At 30.4% G+C, this 25,795-nt stretch overlaps 1 pseudogene; it reads right to left on the reverse strand.

The window, feature by feature from the left end:
• On the reverse strand, positions 1-25,428 carry LOC111640909 (annotated as a pseudogene).
• Positions 25,429-25,795: the final 367 nt, after the last annotated feature.

Here is a 25,795-nt window from a genome sequence, read left to right on the forward strand (position 1 = left end):
TCGAAATATTACGAAAAAGGATATACACATTTCCTTCCCACGGAGTCGTTTCCTATCTCTCAGGAACCCGAAAAATGATTCATAAGGAACTTATTTTAAAAATCGGCAATTGGCGAAACCCAGTAACGTGACGAAAGGTATAAAAGAGGGGTGACGACGAGAAAAGGGGGTCCGTCGTCGCCGTCCGTGAACACGGTCCGTCATCACCGTTCATGATCGCCGAAAACCCGTGCCGCAGTCCGTTCCTCGAGACAACTTGTCCGATTCGGTTAGAAAACGTCCGATCGTTCGATTCCCTCCTCGTAGAGGTATGATACCCATTAATGTAAACTCTCTCTCTACGCGTTTTCCTCCACTTCCGCGTGTCGGTTCCGCTCGAGATAAGCTCAATGTATATATGTTAGTTATGTTATCTTATAAATAAATCCTTGTTTTGTTGTTAATTGGTGTCTTTAATTCGAGTATCGCCAACGTCTTACCGACGACCCCTCTCACATCCTCCAATCGACCTGAGAAAAGAATCCCGACTTTCCGGGATAGAAAAACCCATAAACAAGCCATCCATTGACCAGTGGGCAGTTCTCACCAAACTGTTGTCTATCAAAAAGAGGTACAACTTCGTCTTACCTCAGGCTACCCACACATGTATAGGGCCTAACTCACGAATAGTATCAAATATATACATTTTAACAATTCAAACTCTTACATCCTATAAGAAAATAACACTTGAAGAGAATATTCTAAAATAATTGTGAATAAAAATTTTCAGTACATCTTGTATTATGGTAAAAATCATAACACGAAATCTACAAAAATCATTATCGAAGACGATTTATTATTTTAACATCTTGTACTTTCGATACTTTCTTTAGCGTAATATTTATCTTTGGCGATTTTGTATAACTCATTCATTGAAGTTTTTCCTGTTTTCTTTATCAAATTATAAAAAGTACCATTTACATTCTTCAGTAATGCATATGGCGAATCAAATTCTTGCAGTCTTCCTGTATCCATAACCTAAAATTTGAAATGTGTAATTAAAAAACACATATTTTTATTATTCTATTAAAAATAAGAATCTTACCAGAACTCTATCCGAATCGATAATTGTGTGTAATCTGTGGGCGATTGTCAATACTGTACAAGATTTGAATTTCTCTCGAAGAATTTTCTGTATACGAGAATCGGTGCTGGACATAAAATTAAGAAAGTACTTCATTAATCTGAATATTTATGTCAGTTCAAAACATAAAATACGAATAAAAATACGTATTTCAAAATCTCACTACTAAAAACGTATGAGGCAAAGGCCAACCGTCTATCATTTGCATAATGTGGACTTGTTATTAGAGATTTTCTTCATATAAAGTTTCACACCCAGCAAATAAAATTGGTTGAATTGGATTGAATTAATAGAATTTAACATGTGGGAGATTTGCCAAAGAATAGTCTCCAATGAACACTTTCGATTTAATAAAAAAAACACGTGCTTCTTTTTAAACAACCCATTCAAATTCACAAATTCAAGCTTGTTGGTATAGCATGAAACCACCTCAGCTACTACAGTTTATATTGTTAAGAACTTATGGAAATATTTTATCCTATCTTTAGGTATGTGTTGTACTTATGGAAGTGAGGAACGAAAAATAGTACTATTCATTTATATTATATACCATCTGCAGAAGATAGGAAATTTGCGATTAATTATGTACTCATGTATAAGAAACAACACTTCGTAATATCAATTTAAGGAGTTTAAAATACAGAAAAATGTAGATATAAATTATTTTAACTTAGTTTTAGAAATTGTAATCAGAATTATTCATTTCATTTAAGAATTAATTGAATATTTCATCGCTTCAGTAAAATGAATGCTAAGTATTTAATATCAATAATTTCATTGTGTGGATACTCTGATGCAAACGTACTGTACATACGAATGTCAATTTGTTAAGTACGTCACTGAAAAAATTCCATAAACAAATAACGGTATGTAACTTGTATTTTCATAATATATTTCGGCATTATCTCACTCGTATCAGAACGGAAATTACTTATCCTGCAAGTCACGTATCCCAACCGCAGACAATCAAAACTTCAATTGGAAGAAGAGTATTCAACAGTTTATCTTCACACAGTAGAACATAATGCAACATTTATCAATCACATATTACATTAATATTCTATATTACACATAAAATCGATTATAAATTTGAATATTGACAAATAATATTTTGTTCGTTTTTCCTGCGACTCCAAGAAAGCTTCTTTTCCAAACTCGTCGTAACTTCGACCACATCCACAATGACCTAACAATAAGAAATGGGCCAAAATATATCCTGGACTTACCATGCATAAAATATTTCTGGCGATTTGTCCGGTATCCATTCCAGATTCTTAGAGCGGTAGATTAAACACATAAATAATTAGTGATGTCTTAATATCAATCATGTAATCATAAATAGCACTTATTCTGCCTTGGTATATGCTAAGGTACGTCAATACCAATTTCCACGTTCAGAATGGGAAATACTAGATTATGATACGGTTGACAAGTATTGACACTTAGCTTCAAACAAGTGTTTAAGATCGTTGCATAAATGCTGAATGTGAAAATTATTCAGTAAAATATGCAAAAAAATTAAATTATTATTGTTTAGGGGAGACCGGGGCAAGATCGGCATGTTAAGCTTTACTTAAATTTTGTGTAATAAATACTGCTGTAAACTGAAAAAAAAACTTTGCATATTGTCTATTGGAATGTTTTCTTACTATAAAACTGGTTAAAATCAGTTTGGAAATAAAAATAATTAAAATAATTACAACTTTACAAGAAGAGAGAAATTGACGANCAAGTCACCAAGCTAATGTTACACAAATAACAAACATTTTGTGGTACTGCACATAATAACCAGAAAAATAACATCACAATCAAGTACGAAGTAGATACGAAAACGACAATTTACTCCATTGTTAACAAGTCACGTACACCAACCACAGACAATCAAAACTTCAATTGGAAGAAGCGTATTGAACAGTTTATCTTCACACAGTAGAACATAATGCAACATTTATCAATCACATATTACATTAATATTCTATATTACACATAAAATCGATTATAAATTTGAATATTGACAAATAATATTTTGTTCGTTTTTCCTGTGACTCCAAGAAAGCTTCTTTTCCAAACTGGTCGTAACTTCGACCACATCCACAATGACCTAACAGTAATAAATGGGCCAAAATATATCCTGGACTTACCATGCATAAAATATTTCTGGTCTTTGTCCGGTATCCATTCCAGATTCTTAGCACGGTAGATTAAAGTTTAAACATATAAACAATTAGTGATGACTTAATATCAATCATGTAATCATAAATAGCAAAACTTTCACTTATTCTGCCTTGGTGTATGCTAATGTACGTCAATACCAATTTCCACGTTCAAAATGGGTAATACTAGAGTATGATAAGGTTGAGAAGTATTGACACTTAGCTTCAAACAAGTGTTTAGGATCGTTGCATAAATTCCGAATGTAAAGATTGTTGAGTAAGATATACAAAAGAATTAAATTATTATTATTTAATTGGGTTTAGTTTCTAACTTATTTAATGTAATTAGAAGAAATATGTTAGAGATTTTGAAAAACTTGTAACAACTATCTACACAACACAAATGTTAAACGAAAATAATTTATGCTTGAAATTAGTAATTTTTGAATATCATGTATTCTAACCTCTTATCTATATTCGATGTTGCTTCGTCCATAACAAGAATTTTATTCCGACGAAGAGTGGTTCTGGCAAGGCAAATTAACTGTCTTTCTCCTACGCTGAAATTTCTTCCTCCTTCTGATAAATGTGTATCCAACCCTCCAGGTAATTTAGCAATAACATGCTTTAATTGAACCTAAAATTAAAACACTTTTAAAAAATAAAAACAAGATAATTAGAAAAGTTGTAATATTTGTTTATTTCTAACCTCTTCTAATGCGTTCCACAACACTTCTTCTGGATATTCATTAAAAGGATCGATGTTTCTTCGAAGTGGCCCAGTAAATAACATTGGATCCTAAAAAATACACATAAGCTGTATTAAACACTTGTATTTTACAATAGGTTTATATATTAAATTTGATGCAATAGAGTTAGAACGAACGTAAGTATTTAACTCTCCATTGTTTGCATGGCACCAGTCAGATGTCATGCGCCATTGTTTCGAAAGTCGATTCTTGTAAAAGTTTGAAAAAATAAAACATCAGTATCTTTCTAATATTCATGAAGAACGCAATACATACATTTGCCATTGCTGGGCAACTTTTTAACATAGAAAAAGTGCTGGCATCTCACAGACAAGAGCAACCCTGTTGCGCAAAAATCTGCAGGAATTGTGAATGCGCTGTACTCAGGCATCGCACGTAATTAGCGTGATGCATCGTGACATTAACGTAGAAAGAGTAAATTTTGAAATAATACTATAGACATTGGTGAGATACTTTTGAAATTTTTATACTTAGTTATAATACAATAGATTCCCACAAATTAAGTTACCGAAAATGACGAGTTTTACGACTAAGTAATGCTAATAATGCCAATCTGAATAGTGGAATTTTCTTAAAGTATTATATGGGTGAATTCATATACGTTTTAACTATATACGAATAGGGTTAATTTGTATTTATAGTTAAATTTCAATTTAAAAAATACTGGCTATTCAGTAGCAAGTTTCAAGTTAACAACATATATCATGACACTGCAATTGTATCTTAGAAAAAGGGTTTTATTCTTTGATAACACACGAGGTTTATGCCATTATCACGTGTCACCAGTAAAGAACAATAAGTTGTTTCATCCTAACATAAAGTTATATTCTGTTACATTTATCAAAATTATAGGGTAATATAGGATAAAGTTTTATGTGGTGATAAATTTTGGTTTTACTAAAACGCTGAAGTATTACTAACTAGAGAGAAAGATAATGCTATATTATGAATGGTTTCATTTTTAGAATATCATATTACACTCTTATTTTTACATAACATACTGGCTATAGATAATATAAACCACATTATAATTTAGTAGTCGAGCCATAATTATTAGGTGTCAGGTGGAAGTAATATAATGATAAAACTTGGCAATATATTAACAGGTAAAGTAAGTTCTTAAGAAAACATTTTTATTTTTTTTATTCACACTCATTACCACTGATTGCTAGACATCTTCCCTGAACACGTCTCCCACACACATAAGTGTACATACATGGTTATATCTGTATAAATTTATGTAATATACTATTGTTATATTACATATATACAAGGGACTTTTAACACTACTCATGATGCCATAAAAACATCATCAGTATTTACGTTCCTGTTTCAAAACAGGAAAACAAGGTAAATTCATTTCAAAACTAATGGAAATATGGCTTCTTATTTCATACCAAAAGCCGGTAAAAACATTCACCAGAAGCAAAAGAAGTGGTAGCAATATAATTACTTTCATCAATTTAACAATGTACTAGAAAATTAGAAATTTCCCAAGTTCAAACTTTGATTTGTTTTAAAACACTGAACTGATAAAATGTTCGAGTAATAAATAAAAGCTAATCTGCTCCTTAAAACCTTCCATTTTCTAAAATTACTATAATGAAAATAAAAAAGCATTTCCTCTCTATCACTTGATATAAGAGCAAAAACTATTATTAAAATTTTCTTTTTCCACTATATGTAGTTAAAATCCTCACATACTATCAACAGTAGTAAATTGGTTACTGTTTATGGAAAATCATAATCACGTTATTAGTATCACCAAATTATTAATTAATCATTTACCTTACAGTGAAACCAACTGTGCACAGTCTATCATTTATATTCTATAGAATTAGAAACAATACAAACAATATATATAGTCTGTATCATTGCAATTATATTCAAAAGTAACACAGTGACAGGCAATTGACTATTTCCAAATATACAAAGAGTGATACAATATAATACCTGAAAACATTGAAAATAATTAGAATTTTTCTTTATAGGCATCGACAGATTTTTGTTTTCGATATCGTTTGATGTTAAAAGGGCCTTTTGATCAACTCCATTATGAGTTCATCAAAGCCCACAATTGAGATGTTAGGTGATGGAAAATGTGGACCGACACATCTGTATTCGATCGCGGATCCTCCATCACAATAAGCCGACAGCCTTACAACTTGGCCATCATGCCTTCAAATATAACATTAAATTATGTATTTGACATAATTTACAAGAAATTTTTACTAAAATAGTTTTAACATACTTGAGGAATGATTGATATTTTACTACGTAAATCTCTAAGCCCGATACTTTTGGTGTCAATTCCATCAATGGTGATTGTTCCCGTTGGCTCTGTCATGCGAAATAACGAAGCAATTATAGAACTTTTTCCAGCTCCTGTTCTTCCGACAATTCCTATCTGAAAGTAATAAACAATAATAAATTTCAGACAATAATTACTTACATTTGTTNATCTGCTCCCTAAAACCTTCCATTTTCTAAAATCACTATAATGAAAATAAAAAAGCATTTCCTCTTTATCACTTGATATAAGAACAAAAACTATTAATAAAAATTACTTTGTCCACTATATGTAGTTAAAATTCTAACATACTATCAACAGTAGTAAATTGGTTACTGTTTATGGAAATATCATCATCACTTTATTAATATCACCAAATTATTAATTAATTATTTACCTTGCAGTGAAACCAACTATGCACAGTCTATCATTTATATTCTATAGAATTAGAAACAATACAACCAATATATATAGTCTGTATCTTTGCAATTATTTTCAAAAGTAACACAGTGACAGGCAATTGACTAATTCCAAATATACCAAGAGTGATACAATATAATACCTGAAGACATTGAAAAAAATTAGAATTTTTCTCTATAGGCATCGACAGATTTTTGTTTTCGATATCGTTTGATGTTAAAAGGGCCTTTTCATCAACTCCATTATGAGTTCATCAAATATTGAGAGGTTATGTGATGAAAAATATCGACCGACACATCTGTATTCGATCGCGGATCCCCCATGACAATAAGCCGACAGCCTTATGTGAGGGTCGGACCGAATAAAATAAAATTAAATAAAGGAGCTCCAATTAAATTAAATATCTTTATTAAAGTTAAACAATGAAAACTTCATTTTTCGAAATTTTACGAAAAAGGATATATACATTTCCTTCCCACGGAGCCGTTTCCTATCTCTTGGGAAACCGAAAAATGATTCACGAGGAACTTATCCTAAAAATCGGCGATTGGTGAAACCCAGTAACGTGACGAAAGGTATAAAAGAGGGGTGATGACGAGAAAAGGAGGTCCGTCGTCGCTGTCCGTGAACACGGTCCATCACCACCGTTCATGATCGGGGAAACCCCGTGCCGATCCTCATCGCCGCCGTCCGTTCCTCAAGACAACTTGTCCGATCCGGTTAGAAAACGTCCGACTGTCCGATCCGAAATCGTAGAGGTATGATACCCATTAATGTACACTCTCTCTCGGCGCGTTTCCCTCCACTGTCCGCTCGAGATAAGCTCAATGTATTTATGTTAGTTATGTTATCGTCTGAATAAATGTTGTTTTGTTGTTAAAGGTCGTCTTTATTTCGAGTATCGCTCACACTTTACCGACGACCCCTCTCACTTCCTCCACTCGACCTGACAAAAGAGTCCCGACTTTCCGGGATAGAAAAAACATTTTCTAAGCCATCCACTGACCAGTGGGCAGTTCTCACCCAACTGTTGCCTATCAAAAAGAGGTACGACCTCGTCCTACCTCAAGCTACCCACACTTACAACTTGGCCATCATGCCTTCAAATATAACATTATGTTATGTATTTGACATAATTTACAAGAAATTTTTACTGAAATAGTTTTAACATACTTGAGGAATGATTGATATTTTACTACGTAAATCTCGAAGCCCGATACTTTTGGTGTCAATTCCATCGATGGTGATTGTTCCCGTTGGCTCTGTCATGCGAAATAACGAAGCAATTATAGAACTTTTCCCAGCTCCTGTTCTTCCGACAATTCCTATCTGAAAGTAATAAGCAATAATAAATTTCAGACAATAATTACTTTTATTTGTTTGCATTTTTCACATATTTTACCTTTTCTCCCGAATGAATACGAAATGTTAAGTTCTTTAAAACAGTATTTTTATCGTTGGAATATCGTAAAGAAACATTATCAAAATGAATTTCTCCTTTTTGTGGCCAGTCTCTGGGTGGTTGTTTATCGGGTGAACTTTCATACGATCCTTCTGATTTCAACTTGCTGTAGTTCAGTATGCGTGCAACCGAGTTCATCTGAAAAATTGATTTTCTATCAAATAACAATGTACGAAAGTCATTGGAGTAACAATATCATATTTCTTGTTTCACTTTCATGGCCGTTATGTATGCATAAAAAGGGAAAGTATAGGAATAGTGTCAAATTCGAGCATCTTTGTTTTTTTTTGCAAATCTCACGTCAAAATGAAGTGAAGGTTAAGAAACGAAATTTTGCATAGTGGCTTGTATAAAAGGGGAATTTATTATATTAAATTTTGGTGGTGAAGGGTCAAAGGATGGGGGTATATAGGATGTCATGTATTTCCAAAGGGCAAGTCTTAGTGAAGATTTTATTCATTATTATCATTTACACTTTTTAAAACTCATCCCTTTCCTCAAAATTAAGCTTTTTTTCATTTTAATTACTAAATTAAAAATATAAACTTTTTATAACAAAATCTGATAACAGATGGCGCCACATATAGTTTTCGTATTTTTTTCTTAATGTATAAATTTTTTATAATAGGAACTCATAACGGCCAGGAAAGGTACACAAGTCTCGTTGTTAGCAGGGGCACCGCTAGCAGTTTGAACGCCCGCGTGCAATACCGATTATGCCGCCCTCTGTTTAACTACTATTACCTACGCTGAGCTTGCCAGAAAGGCTCTTTAGTGTTGTCTCATAAGGGTGTGAAAAAAGAAAAGAAATACTTTACAAAGAAAATCTATTTATTATTACTGAGTTATTTTTGTTTACTTAAGTGTAAAACCATATAAATATTTATCTATAGAAATCGAACTTCTCTTGCCTTTATGTTTGCGAATCTGCTATCAATTTTCTTGTATCCAAGCAGTCTAAGATTTCATGTTCAATTGAAAATATAGCTAAATTACTTAATCTTTGCTGGTGCGTTGTTGATCTTAAATAGATTTTTTATAATTTTAACTTTGAAAAGGACCCTTCACCAAATGCAACTGAAACTGGCAATGTAAGTAATATTTTATTTTAATTCAAACACAAATTATTTATCGTATTCATACAGTCACTTGGCAAATCACAGAATTAAATTTTATTCAGTTGATATGTGTTTATTTTTCTTACACGTTTCGGGCATTTCTTGCCCCTCTTCAGTCAACTAAAATAAAAGTTCACAAATTACAGCAGTATAAACAAACGAACATATAAGGTTATGTTATATTAAAACCATACCTTTTTTGTTGAGTTTAAACAATTTTAAAATCTCTACCATACTCTTAAAATCACGTTTAAATCGATTTAAGAATTAAAATTTACATACTAGTCTTTCGAACAAACGTATTTTGCTGACCTTTTCTCCCCCTTTCTTTTCCTCCCCAGTTAAGCTTGCCCACTGTATACTATACAGTCACATGACGAGTAGGCCACCTTGTGGCAACATTAAAAATTTTTTTTTTAAATTTCTTTTCCACATAAAAATTTTTTACATAAAAGATCTTCTTCAAAAATATTCCTAATATTATAAGATATTGAGCCAGTTTTCGTTTATTTTCATACTTAGGTTTTTATTTATACATTTATTACTTTTGATAATTTCTATGCTTTCTTTGAACTTCATCTTTATTATATGTTTCTTTTTCTTTGTGGAGTATTTCTACTTTATCTATTTTACAATCGTCCAGGGTGCAATGATCATGAAAAGCAGAATTTAATCTATTGTATTTTAGATCTGCTATATGTTCTTTTAATCTGGTTTTTAACTTTCTTTTAGTTTCTCCTATATAATAATTATTTCTACAAGTACAATGAATCTTATATACTACGTTCTTAGTTTCAGCTGGTAGTTGTTGTTTTTTCTCAGTGTTGAGCTGTTTAAGCCTTGTATACATTTTTTGGTATGACGGTGCTAACTTGAAGTTTATATTACTTATTTCATTATCAATTTGTTCGTGTAGTCCTTTGATGTATGGAAACCCGATATACTTTATATCGTTTGTTTTTTATTGTCTTGTGGCTTTTTAAGATTATTTATTTTAAGTTCCCATTTTTTCACAGTCTTTGTGGGTAATCTGCCAGGAAAAATTTCTTTTTTAATTCAGCTAAATCTTCATATATGTGTATTTCTTGACTTGTTCTGTTTTTTTTTTTTATTTTATTTTAGAATATTCCATTTTAAATACATTATATTTACGAAGTGGTACGTTTGACTGATATCTTATTGTTATCTGACTCGAACCTGGCTTTCTAAATGTTCTAAATTCTAAGCTCTGTTTTAATCTTCTTATCGTAATGTTCAAATAGTTAATTTCTTTTCTGGTTGCATCTTCTATTTCTATTTTGAATTTTATCGCTTCTTGTATATTATTAACTTGTTTGTTCATTTCTTCTATCTTTATTTCAGTTTCATTGTATATAATTAAAATATCATCCACATATCTTTTATAAAATTTTATGCCTTTTATATTGCTAATTTTTTTATCTATATCTATCATTATTAATTCTGCTAATTTTGATCCTATTACTGATCCCATGCTTATTCCACTTTTCTGTGTGTAAAAATCATCATCGGCTTCAAAATATTTACTTCTGTATGCAAATTCTATTAAACTTATTATTTCATTTTTAACTTTAAGATTCTTTAATTTATCTTCTATTAGATCCCACGTTATTGACGGATACATATCTATAATGTCGAGACTTGCTATCTTAAAGTTTTCTTTTATACTGATTTGATTTAGTTCTTCTAGAAGTTCATCTGAGTTTCTAATTGCAAATTGGGAGTTTTGGTATTGCTTAAGTTGTTGCTTTAGAAATTTTTCCAAATTATATAGCGTTGAGTACTTAAAGTCTATTATTGGCTAAACTTTCTTTCCTATCTTATGAGTTTTAGTTGTATACTGTATTTAATTTTGGCGTGCGATCATTTCCTTAATTTAATATAAACCATTTTTCATTTCTATTAATTTCTCCTAGTTGTTCTAATTTTGTAATTATTTTTTTATCATAAAGGTTTTAAATGTATGGAAAAAATTTTAAAATTGTTTAAACTCATCAAAAAAGGTATGGTTTTAATATAAAATAACCTTATATGTTCGTTTGTGAACTTTTATTTTAGTTGACTGAAGAGGGGCAAGAAATGCCCGAAACGTGTAAGAAAAAAAGAACACATATTAACTGAATAAAATTTAATTCTGTGATTTGCCAAGTGTCTGTATGAATACGATAAATAATTTGTGTTTGAATTGAAATAAATTACTGACACAGTTTCAAAAATACCAGAATAAGAATTCCAAAAAAGTAAGTAATATTGTTAGTGCTATTGCTGTGTTCGGAAATGTTGAAATTAAGTCATTAGTAAAAAGATATTGTAATAAGGTTTGAGGATCATTAGACTGGTTTTCTGGAAAATTCAACTTTAAAGTATTGATTTCATTAAACAAATCAATACCGTCAATGTCTGTTTCACTACTTGAATCGTCTTTAAGCTTCAGATTTAAATCCTAACCAAATTAAAATATCATTAATTATACTTAAACCCATGTCAGAAGAATTACTAACAAAATAATTGCAATTTGATTTTCGATAGAACTGTTCGAATGCGTACAAGTACAAATTGAGAAGGAAGCCCGGTGGGGATTCCCTAATTTCGCCAGTCCTGTCAACTTCTGTCATAGAGCACGACTATAAGTACTTGGCTTTCGGGCGCCGCCGGATAGCTCAACCTGCAGACAGACGTTTCGCATTGCATCCTAATTTTGATAAATGCCAATAGAGGCGCTGTTAATGCTATAATATCGGCTAAATAAAAATATAGTAATTGCGCTCCGGTCGGATTTTTTCTCCTTGCGAAGACATTTCTTATGCTATAAGTAGTGTAGGTATTGGGACAATGACTTTGAATATTACGTGACCGATCGCTCGATTTTCGGCCCCCCTGGACGTGCCACCCGTGTGGAGTGTACGCCATGCAGGCCCGCTTACGGCGGGCCTGGTTGTTAGATATTTTAAAATATGTGTCTCGGATTTTTATGAAGTTTATATATGATATACGATTTTGTAACTGCATCTGTATATGTTATCCTTTTGTTATGAAAATCGTAAAAACCATTTTATAGTAAAAGAACTGGAGATACATACAAACCATTTTGAGTTCTGGAAACCATATTTTTCCCTTTTGTTTCAACTTCGCTATGACAAAAGCATAATTATGAAAAAGTTTACTAGCAGCCTCAAAGTTAGATATACGTTCTGGTACGTCTATTATCTTTTCCAATTTTCGCATCAAAACACAATCCCGTGTAGTTAAAACAGTTATTCTCTATACACAATACTCTTGTCTTCTGTACGTTCATCTTCATTACGTAAGTTTTTTTTTTTTTGTTTTTTGCATTGAAAACAGTATTGAGTATTTCCAAAAATTTGCTATTCACTGAGTGTTTTCCATTTCTTTCTATAACAAAATTAACGCCTACATTTAAATTGTTAATACACATTTATAAATCAGCGTTTTCATTAACGAGGTCTTCTTTTTAGTTTATTTGCATTTTCTTTAGGTAAAGTGTTAAAATGTTTGTGTTAATCATTAATAATCAGAATGTAACATTTTAAAATCTTCATTTAATCTATTGTCTGTTCTTTACTTGTACCATCATTTTCATTGATTGTATATATTATTTTAAGATTTCATTTTGCATACGATAGTTTTCATCAATGTCAAGTTGCAACCATTAACTGGTGGACCAGAAGAACTGTTATTTATTCATCATAATAATACCCAAAAGGATACCAAACCATTTACTTATCTTAATGCTTTGATAGTGTTAAAAGTCTTGTTATAATAAATATTTATATTTTCTTATTTTTTCAATTAAATTGAAATAAAATCTATATGGTTTAGCAGATTATTGTGTCAACTGTTATAAGAATTCATCATTCAGATTATGAAGATAATTGTATGCTGGTTGATTCGAAATATCAAAATAAATTAAAATAATATTATTTTGATTCTGACTATTTTCCCATTCTTGATTTTATGGAATTACAAAAATATTTTTGATTTTATTTTCTGTTGTATTTTCAATAATTGTATCATTAGAACCATTTTGAACGTTACTTTTAATTAATCTTACTAAACACTATTTAAGTAAATAATATATGAAAAACCTGAATAAAGAAGCCGCATTTCTTTATGGGGCTTTATTCTGTTTAAAATTATACTGAATATAAGCGAAAAAAAAATTGTGAATTTCGATAAGAACCTGTCCGTTTTAAAAGTTTATTTTTTGTGAAAAATATACTTTTGAAAGGGAAATAAAGTTTCATCTATTTGTTTCATCCTTAAATTAACTATCGGTTTAATTGCGTAGAAAATACCTGAAATTCTACTTCAGATGAATTCTTCATAAGGAGTTGGAAGTAAATTAGTATTAATACTCCATAGTTTATAAGAAGTCCAATTTGGCTTCCTATATGATCTAAAATTGAAAATATAAATTGAAAATTACATATTTTCTGCAATATAGACAATTAAATATATTAACCTACCTTCATTAATTGAGACAATAAAAATAACGACGATAACAATTACATTTGTGAAACAAACGAAGTAACCGTATACATTAAGCCATCGATATAAGGCTACGTAAGTGAACCATGTTGCAGTGTGCTTATCTTGATACTTATGAAAGGTGGATGTAAATTTATCTTGAGCTTTAAATGCTCTAATTGTCGCAAGTCCGTAAAGAGAAACACTTAGATGCGAAAATACTGGACTTCTTGCTGTGAAAAAGAAAATTATATGAATAATACAATTATTTAAATAAAACTTTTTAAAATGTAATAATTATGTACATTTTATAGTCGAAAAAGCACCAATAAAATAATTTTTATATAAAATATACATTGAAAAATAACAAAGATACAAATTTAGAAATGATACGTATAATTTATATTTAAATTACTGTACTTACATTTTCCTTCCAAATGCTTTATGCTTTGTAACACTCGGCTAAAGATTGTTTGTAAAACGTAAAACACTATCAAAAGCAGAATTGTTAATATCAGTAGATAAGGAGAAAGAATTGCTTGAACAACAAATATGCCAGCAAAAAGAAAGCATCCCTAAAACAAAAATATACTGTAAGTGGCTAATAAGTCAGAACATATTTATCATTTGGTATGCTGTAAATTCGCTTACTTATTGTTACTTATAACTAAATAATGTGACATTAGATAGAAAAGTGATAATTTCTTCGGAATTTGAATAAAATATATTACGAGATGTTAAATGTGCAATATTATAAAATTATTTCAAATATTCTGCACATTTTTCGCAATGATTAATAACAAAAGAAATAAAAAAACGTTATAACATAATGCATAATTAATAAAGTCTAATTTTAATGAAATTAAATAGTGAAGGAAAAAATTAAAATAACCTTGCCATTTTATTAAATTATTAAATTTATGATATCTCTATCAGTAACCCGCAGTGTCAGTGGGGTCTCGTTTTCTGACATTAAATTTTCAAAACTTTTAACGAGTTTTGTAACTTTACCAGTTGTAAATAATGCAATACATGTGTTTTCCAATATATGAAAAATTTTAAAGCAGAATGATGTCGACATCTCAGATATTTGTTTGAACGTCAAGTCAAACAAATAAGGAAAATTACAAAGGCACCTACTTGCAACCCTTGCACGTAACGAACAGAATTCAATAAGATGTTAATTTAGACTAACTATAGAATACAGAAATTCTATTCCTTATTATCATTGCTTATTCTTAATGACTATATTAATGTCAATTTACTTCAGTTAAGTTAATGCATTTATTTTTCAAACTACGATTTTTTTACTCTTCCATTATATATGACCATCTTTATATCTTACCACCTCTCTAACCATAACAATCAAAATTTACTGGCATTAATCCCCAAATAAACCAAACTCCCTGCAAGAATTTCAGAAATTTTTGACAAAAAGCACAGGAGTTATTAAGCTTCAAATGAGTTGAAAAAACCATGCACCCAACACACTCCTACACACGCATCAGCATCCACAAAAACTCAAAACCCCTCAATTTTTTTACATTTCTCAGTGTTTCAAGGTCCCCTGAGTTCATAAATGTAAAAATCTTGGGTTTTGCCTTTTGAAAAAGTTGTATTTCTGTGGGATGCCACACCAGAAACGGATATTAGATTTATAACTTGATTATTATGAATAATCTACGTTAAAAAACTTCGATTTAATTTACAATGTACTCATAAATTTTACAATTATGTTAAGAAAACTATCTTGGTGCAGTGCATACTATAGGTTTCTTTTATGATCACAAGAAATATTTTAATTTTAACAAAGTCAAATCTTCAAGACTGTTTTTTTTTATATTTTCTCCTATAGACACTGTCAATCCATTTATAATCAATATTATTTTAAAAATTGCTGGGGATTTTTGACTTATACATATTTCCTCCCAGGTCCCCTAGCTGGTTTAGCTTGAAATCTTTGCTCAGCCACCTGCATGTCAGTGAAAATATCTCCAAGAGAGAAATTTAAGCCATTTTCAAACACACCAGCGTATGGATGACTTGTACTACATTACATTTGTTAAGTAGAATTTTTACTTAGCACTAATCTCATTCAAACATACAAATAGTGTAGATGGTACTTTGAATTGCATAAGTGACAAATGATGCTGTCTTGGATACAGTAGGCTGTTGACAGCTGCATTATATTTCACACGATCGATATAATCGTGTTAAATAATTATGCCATCTGTAAGCTGTCATTTGAAATTTGCATTCGAATAATAAAGAGCGCACTGACGTAAATCATAAATTAACCAACACTTAGGTTGATAAATGTAACGAAATTGTTGCATGGCAATGCAAGATGGCACACCTTGAACCAGACAATTGCAAAATCTGCACCAACTCATTCACACGCGTACAATGTTAAATCATCTACTCGCATTCAAAGCCCTTAGTGGGGCTTTTGAGAGCACTCACTCCGAGGCACGGAAGGCAATCAGCTTTTCCTTGCTTTGTTTCAACTGTCGGTATATAGCTGTCTTTCAATTTTGTATTATAATTCTTATTTTCTGTCTTTTTTCAGTCTAAATTCCGTTATTCCTAGGTGTAAGTTAAATTAGGGACTCTTAGCTTGGTTTCTGGTTAGGTTATGATAGGTTAGGTTAAATTAGATTAGTGTTTGTTTGCTTTAGTCGTCTGATTAGGTTCGTCCTAGGTTATGATAGGTTAGTTTAGTTAGTAATTTAAATTAATGTTTAAATAAAATAAAATAAAAATTTGGGGTCTTGATCGTTTGTTTCTGCCAGTCCGTTCGTCTCGACCAGTTTGTCATTGTGTTCATTTGCTTTACGCGCTGTCTGTCTAGCTGTTATGTAGTATTAATATTCGCGATCGCGTTCAGCTTTATTAGTATTAAGTATTCCTACTAACAGCCACATGGCACTAACTTCTGCACTTAGCTATTCGTGGTGGCACTGAATTATTGGTGTTCGCTACATTCAGGTTTTCTTTTAGACTCTTCGGGAGACTACGGCCTTGCAGCCAAAATACTGCACACCAACATCAAACATAGAGTACTGTAGCCTTATGTATGCCGTTCAGAGAAATCCTACCTTTCTGTACTGTCTATCTTTTCTCCCTCCTTCATTCCCTCCCCTCTCCCTTACCCTCTTTTCTGCCGGCTAAACACTTCGTGTACGGTCGATATCTTTCCTGTAAAATAAAAATTAATAAGGTGATGACGTTCAAGAAGACAGGAACATGACTTTATAAATTTCGAGCGCTTTTTTTTAATAGAATATAAAAACTCTTGTATATCGCTGGGATAAACCACCATCTTAGAATTAGTGGTGATTACATTGACAAGTAGTTTAGAGTCTGTGTTATACTTGTAGTATGTTATACTTCTCTGTAAATCAGTTTATATCTAATTCACAATTGTATCTCAGTAAATGGAAATCCCTCTTATATGTCCATTAGTTTTAATAATTTATTTTAGAAAAGTTTAAATATTTCAAATTAAAATAAACTTACTCTTATTAAAATGCAAAAGTTTAAAGGTAATGTATCGTCCATGTTACTAACATCCTTGGAAAACCGATTTAAGATTTTTCCTAGAAAATACAAAAGGTAAAATATGAATTAGGTTAAATATCCTCTAAACTGGTATTTCGAACGACTCTAATACGAAACAATACAGAGTTTGAACTGTAAATTGGAGAGGAATTAGACCTGGAGGTCGAATTACGTTTCAAAGTTCGTATTATGGAAGTATCGATAAATGAACTCGCTGCCTTAATGCTATCTGTTGTGCACCCAAATCGTCTCGCTTTCGCTGGGAAAGAATCTCTTGCGTTACAATTCTGGGGTTCTCTTTATTTTTGAGGTGATGGTTTTTACATAAATATATAATAAGTAGTTATTAACAATGGCATCCAAGAAAAGAGTGAATGCAACGAAGCCAAAAAGGAAGGTTGTAGTATGATTGATTGGTGTGAAAAAGAAACTTATCGCGAAGAATAAAATCTGTACAAATGTGTGGATCTATCGGATGTATCTGGAACCCACCATCGGCTTTGGCATCGTGTTGCCAAAGTCGATAGTGGGCGCCGTTTTTATAAACTCGTATGCAAAAAACCAATAAATCAAATATTATTAAGATTAAAAAAGTCGTTTTAGTGTGAATAAATGAAAAGAAATTGACTGATGAAATTATCTTCGAGCGAACTATTTGCAAGAAAGCCAAACAGCTGCATAATGAACTTTAAACAACGAGACATCATCATTTCTAATTAATGCAGAGTAAATACAATAATTATCTTACTATAAAGTATTTCCTTATTTCATTTATTGTTTTCATACTTTATTATATTGGGCATTTAATTGTGTTAATTTATCTTAAATAATGTGTGTGCTGCTTCTGGTTTATCCAAAATGAGCATTGTTTAGTGTCTGCAAATTGATTAATTTATATTCCATTGCATCTAGAAGAATAAACTGAATCAAACTTCTTCATTTCAATCTCCTTTACTCAAAATTTAAGAAAAGAAATCCGTGTAAATTGTATTAAGTTTCTTCACTTTTTTAGGAAAATGTCTCTTCAAGTTTTATCCAAATACATTTAACTCAATAATGAATTTAAAATATATATATTTTACCTACCGACGGGATTGTTATCCAAAAATGATATTGGAGTTCGAATAATACAACGGAACATATTGTTGTGAAGTGTCCTAGATGCAGATGTAAACATCTCATACACTAATGATCCAGAAAGTGATGATGTTAGAAATACTACACATATTAATCCAAAGTAAACATATATGTTGAATTCTTCACTATGATAAAAATTTATGTCTTCATTGTTGTTATGAATTCTTGTCTTATTTGTAATATTTTCCAGTTTATTTATATTTTCACTATAAATTCTTTTATCACGTAACCTGAAAAATAAACATGAAATAATTAAATTTTCTTAGTGTTGCGATATTTGTTTTACAGATAGAGATGGAAAATAAAAACTACATTTCAAGTCATAATATATGTTTATCGATAGTAAACTCATAATATTTTATTATGATAGAATAAATGCAATTTAGAGAATGTAATGTTTTCCTCAAATGTTTTATTTTAAAAACGTTTTCACACATAAAAAGTTACAATAGTTATCATAATGTACTACCATTTTATTAGCCAATAGTCGCTTGCACTTGCAATTGATTGTGATATAATAAATGTCACTAATACAATAATCTTGAAAAGGAAACCAGTGCCGGAATTCAGATATTCTTTATAAATTGAAATTCCTATTGTGCCAACTCCCTCATCATGTGGCATTTCGTTATTTTCAGCTTCCTGTGGGAAATAATTTGAAAAATTATATCAATAATTCAATGAGTTATTCATAATCTGAAACAATATTCTAACATGTTTTTTTTTTTTTAAGTTTAGCCTCCAAACAATTTTTATTGAACAGAATTACCACCTATTTCATCATCGTCATTATGAATTTACTGTTTATTGCGCTTAAAATGATATGAGTGGTACCGTAAAATGTAGGCTTTTAATTTTCTTAAATTGCAGATGTCATCTGCATAAATAAAACTATTTTCTTTTAGAATTATTTGAAATAAATCATTGTATCGTTTTTCTCATTCGTTTTTTTATTTCCACAATGATATGTCTATCTTCTCTTACCGAAGGGCAACTGTAACTTATTACAGTAATCCCTCCTTTAAGTTGGATCTTCCATCCCAGCTAGGAAAATCTATAATTTCAGCTACAGAGTAAAGACATTTACTTGCATCTGACAATATTTACATACATTTTTGAATAAATGTAAACTATATGAGAATAGCAATAACTGTGGATCAATCAGTAACCAGCAAAAAGCAACAGCATTACTAGTCTCGTGGGCTGGTTATTTAAAATAAGTAATTGCAATTAACTATTCAGTAATTGTCAAAATCACTATGTCAATCAATGTCTAATATTGAAAGCAATATGTTAGTGTAAGTATTACCTATATACTTTATAACAATTTATTACTAAAAAGAAATAATTTTATTTTATAATTAGATTTTCACTATATGTACAGAAATTAATAAAATCAGTCTGAGAAATGAAAACTGACACATCTCAATTACTCTACTCAAGTAGTTTAGAGTCTGTGTTATACTTGTAGTATGTTATACTTCTCTGTAAATCAGTTTATATCTAATTCACAATTGTATCTCAGTAAATGGAAATCCCTCTTATATGTCCATTAGTTTTAATAATTTATTTTAGAAAAGTTTAAATATTTCAAATTAAAATAAACTTACTCTTATTAAAATGCAAAAGTTTAAAGGTAATGTATCGTCCATGTTACTAACATCCTTGGAAAACCGATTTAAGATTTTTCCTAGAAAATACAAAAGGTAAAATATGAATTAGGTTAAATATCCTCTAAACTGGTATTTCGAACGACTCTAATACGAAACAATACAGAGTTTGAACTGTAAATTGGAGAGGAATTAGACCTGGAGGTCGAATTACGTTTCAAAGTTCGTATTATGGAAGTATCGATAAATGAACTCGCTGCCTTAATGCTATCTGTTGTGCACCCAAATCGTCTCGCTTTCGCTGGGAAAGAATCTCTTGCGTTACAATTCTGGGGTTCTCTTTATTTTTGAGGTGATGGTTTTTACATAAATATATAATAAGTAGTTATTAACAATGGCATCCAAGAAAAGAGTGAATGCAACGAAGCCAAAAAGGAAGGTTGTAGTATGATTGATTGGTGTGAAAAAGAAACTTATCGCGAAGAATAAAATCTGTACAAATGTGTGGATCTATCGGATGTATCTGGAACCCACCATCGGCTTTGGCATCGTGTTGCCAAAGTCGATAGTGGGCGCCGTTTTTATAAACTCGTATGCAAAAAACCAATAAATCAAATATTATTAAGATTAAAAAAGTCGTTTTAGTGTGAATAAATGAAAAGAAATTGACTGATGAAATTATCTTCGAGCGAACTATTTGCAAGAAAGCCAAACAGCTGCATAATGAACTTTAAACAACGAGACATCATCATTTCTAATTAATGCAGAGTAAATACAATAATTATCTTACTATAAAGTATTTCCTTATTTCATTTATTGTTTTCATACTTTATTATATTGGGCATTTAATTGTGTTAATTTATCTTAAATAATGTGTGTGCTGCTTCTGGTTTATCCAAAATGAGCATTGTTTAGTGTCTGCAAATTGATTAATTTATATTCCATTGCATCTATAAGAATAAACTGAATCAAACTTCTTCATTTCAATCTCCTTTACTCAAAATTTAAGAAAAGAAATCCGTGTAAATTGTATTAAGTTTCTTCACTTTTTTAGGAAAATGTCTCTTCAAGTTTTATCCAAATACATTTAACTCAATAATGAATTTAAAATATATATATTTTACCTACCGACGGGATTGTTATCCAAAAATGATATTGGAGTTCGAATAATACAACGGAACATATTGTTGTGAAGTGTCCTAGATGCAGATGTAAACATCTCATACACTAATGATCCAGAAAGTGATGATGTTAGAAATACTACACATATTAATCCAAAGTAAACATATATGTTGAATTCTTCACTATGATAAAAATTTATGTCTTCATTGTTGTTATGAATTCTTGTCTTATTTGTAATATTTTCCAGTTTATTTATATTTTCACTATAAATTCTTTTATCACGTAACCTGAAAAATAAACATGAAATAATTAAATTTTCTTAGTGTTGCGACATTTGTTTTACAGATAGANCATAAGAGATCTTTCCTTTCACTGTCACTTTACCAGAAGTGATAGGAATCTCTCCCAATATGGACATTAATAAAGACGTCTAATTAAATTAATAAATAAGTATTATAAAATATTTTGTATGAATGAGATAAGTGAATAAATATTTCGAAATTATTCACAATACTAACAAATATTTCAAATACTAACGGTATTTATTAAAAGTCGCACACATACTAAACAATGACAGAACATATAGCATTAAAACATAACAATAACTTAAAGATTAAAGTCATTTAGCTTTACATTTTATTTCTAAAGTAAACTTTTATATACGAGTATATAATAATTAAATCATATCAGAAGTTAAATTGTACATGCCCGGAATATTTTCGTTACAATCAATGAATGTATTTCTTATACATCTCATAAAATAGTCTGCCATTTTTGTGTACAAAAGAAATAGAATTAAACATTCGACAATGAGTAAAGAAAGAAAGAAGATATTTACCTTTCCTGATCCAACAGGACCTGTAACAGTTAATAATTCTCCTGGCTGCACATTCATAGTTATGTCATTCAAAGTTGGTTCGGTTCCCTTTTTATACGGTAAAATTGTATTAGTAATGTGAAATTATGATATAGTTTAAACAACAAAATTGATAAACTATGCAGTAGTTATGTTAGGCTACAGTTTAGTAGGACTTTTTCCAAGTATATCTTGCCCCCAAATACCTTATTATAAACTACTTGCCTACACTAAGCATGTGTTACTGTTCAGTTTGTCACTGTTTCTTTATAGATACATATAGCTTTTTAAAAACACGAAGGTCTTACTGACCGGGTGTTTAGTATTATGTATTAAATGCAAAAGTATTAAGAATGGATGTTTTATATTGTGTACTTTTCATAGCTTTCGATTACCACATTGGTTGTTTCATGATAAGAAGTATTTTTTTAAATGAGATGACTTATGGAAATTGTAATGAATATCACGATCATTTCATAAGTAATATAAAGTGAAATTTAAAATATATCTTACTTTCCTCCATGCAGCAGTGACATTGTTCATCCATATACCAAACTCGGTTAAATTTGATCTTTCCTCTACAATTTTCAAGGCATTGCTGTCTGTTTCTTCAAGGACGAGATAATCCTAAATTACGATTTGAAAAGTTTAGAATTTAAAGTTGTATAGTGTATTTAAAACAAAAGTAAAAGTTAAAAATACTTTAAAACCAACCACGAGAAAATCGTAATACTGAGAAGAATATTTTCTCGTGGTTGGTTTTTCTAGAGAAGTTTTAAGGTTTTTTTTTTTTTCTTCCAGTATATATGTTACCGCTAAAGCTCGAAATCCGTTAATGTGCACATTACCTAGCTAATCTGCACAATAACTAAGGTGATCCGTTAAAGTTGCTAAAATTGTTCTATTCCTCAAATTACCTGTAAAAAGAATATGGATCAGAAAATACAGCGTGATGAAGCCAAGAAAGGTTTAGAAAAGCAAGCAAAGAAAATGTTAGCAGTTTCTAATGCAAAGCACCCAAACGTCGATGAAGGTGTCACTGTGAGAATTAAAGTACCCGAGAAAGACAGAGCAAAAAGTGATGCACGTTCAGTTTTAGCTGTGGTTTTTAGTAAAACAGAGGATGGCTTTTATAAACTTGATACTAAAACAGGTATTTTAAAACAATTTTATGCAAATTCTTAATTCAGTGTTTACAAAGAGAAATTTTTAACGAAAGAAGATAGATGTCCCTGCTGTAGAAATATCTTTACGTCAAACAGCAATAAAACAATCCCTTGGTACTGGGCAGGGTTTNCTAAATTAAAATTTGAAAAATTTAGAATTCAAAGTGGTATAGTGTATTTAAAGAAAAGTAAAAGTTAAACATACTTTCAAACGTATTTATAAAACCAACCACGAGAAAACCGTAAGACTGAGAAGGATATTTTCTCGTGGTTGGTTTTTCTGGAGAAGGTTTAAGATTTTTTCCTCTTCCAGTATATATAAGCCTAATAAATAACCATCGACGGTTAATACGGCGCCGACTGGGGACACACTATAGCCCGATTACTTACGGCAATTGTGGGAGTGTATTTGCTAAGAATAGGGTTTCGGTGATGTTTATATCAATGATGAAATGGTTTTTTATGAAAAAGTAGAGATTGAACAATTGAAAAGAGCTTCAAGTCGATCTTGACATTGTGATGCTGTTTCTGTAGCCCCTGACAAAGCCATTCTTACTCGATGTTGCTGAAGTCGGACTTCACAGCCTTCTGGGGGTCTCGGTTGTTCTAATTCCTTTAGATCTAGAAGTTACCTGACCAATTTTACTCTTACGCTTAGGCATTTTTTCCGACGAAATAGCGAGTCATTTTAATTCTTCGTTGATAATTTAGTTCAAAGATGAATTGTACGTACACGTACGTTAATTAGATAAGCGATAACACTTTCTAAACACACATACACACACACATAGCTTACGTCAGTATGTCCTTTGTCACATGGTGTTCATTATCATGATAACATTTGAACTCTTTGTAACAATACAGTTTATCAGGAGATGTGTAGAAGTTTTTTAAAAGTGAAATACCGTATTAATTTTCTACTTTATTCAGGTTATATTACATTCTTAATACCCAATGCCTTTTCTCTTTTCATAATAGAAAAGTCTCTGGCTTAGTGTAAAGTTCTGGCTATTATATTTTTCCAATTTAGGAAGTTTATCGTCTCAGACGAGTTTTTGTATTTACATCTGAATTTACAATAATATTAATTTTTTTATTAAATATTAACATTCTCAAATAATTTGTAAATCGATATTCAATAATAAAATTTCAACTAAATATAATAATTACATTTATATTTATATTTATAATAATTTTGTTGATAATTATCTTTTCTTTGTGTACGTTATTTGAAACTTTTAATTACCTGGATTCTCTTTAAGGATACGAAAACTTCCGCAATAAAATTTATTGCAGAAGAAAATTGATTTATAATACTAACGAAGATGAAAAAGGATAAAGTCATGGTGACAAATACAATTTGGGCATTTAATTGTCCTCCAGTTAAAAAAAATGCAAGATATGTGACAGACGTAAACAATTTCGAGATGGGATATGACAACATTACTGACATCTCTCTGGTATATAAAAACATTCGTATTTTTTTCATTTCTTTTCTGCAAATATAAACAATTAATTAATACAGATTGTAAAAATATTAAAAGTATTAAATAATTATTAAGAAAATATATGTGTAACTTCAGTACGAACTGTGAAAACCAAACTCGCATGGTACTCGATATTATTTCCACTTTAAAATACTACTGTTTTAAAAGGGTTTCTTTTCATCATAGAAAAGCACTTCATTCGGAAGACGTTTTTCTTTATACATAGGTTAACATTTTATTTAAATTACAGTTTAGACAGGTGTTATTGTATAACACTTACATTCTGATTTTTTCAATTAATGCAGAATATGGCAATTCCCAGGTGTACATTTTAATCAATCTCATATCAGCAATCATCTCGTTCAACAGGTTTAATCTTTTATCTCCCAATATTGCTGCTTGTAATCTATTATTATTATATTATGATTTAAATATAAATATTTCCCATTGTAAAAATATATATTATTATTTCTTAAATTGAAATTATATAAATTAAAAATAATAATTACCTCAGTTTTGAATATAGTTTACTTAATGCAAGTTGTATAGGAATGTACAGAAATATGATGGAGAATCCTACTAAAATAGTCCATCCATAATATTGCCACATCATTACTATCGCAGTAATGATGAAAAAAGGATTTGAAAGTAAGAATGGAACGGTGACGATTCTCTGTAATAAATAAAAATGTTACATATACATAAAATAACTGATAATTTTATTATACTTAATATATATTTTCATTACGTCCCACTTTACCACTGGGCGATATAATCTAGAAGCTCATGCCCAACTTGCTGATAGTAGACAAAATTTTATTTATGCAGTATAAGTGTTCAGGAAATCATAAACTATATTAAACACATTAAATAGGCACAAACTACCTTTTTATGGTTGAAAATATACAATCTGTCACCTACAGAGCCAGTGTTATCAGATTGTTTAATATCGTGGATTACAGGGTTTTTAATTTTCGACAATTTCAGTAAGTTATATATGTTTTCAATGTGATA

This window comes from Centruroides sculpturatus, unplaced genomic scaffold (assembly GCF_000671375.1).
Source record: "Centruroides sculpturatus isolate CEXI.00-Female unplaced genomic scaffold, Cexi_2.0 scaffold1225, whole genome shotgun sequence".
NCBI classification, from domain to species: domain Eukaryota; kingdom Metazoa; phylum Arthropoda; class Arachnida; order Scorpiones; family Buthidae; genus Centruroides; species Centruroides sculpturatus.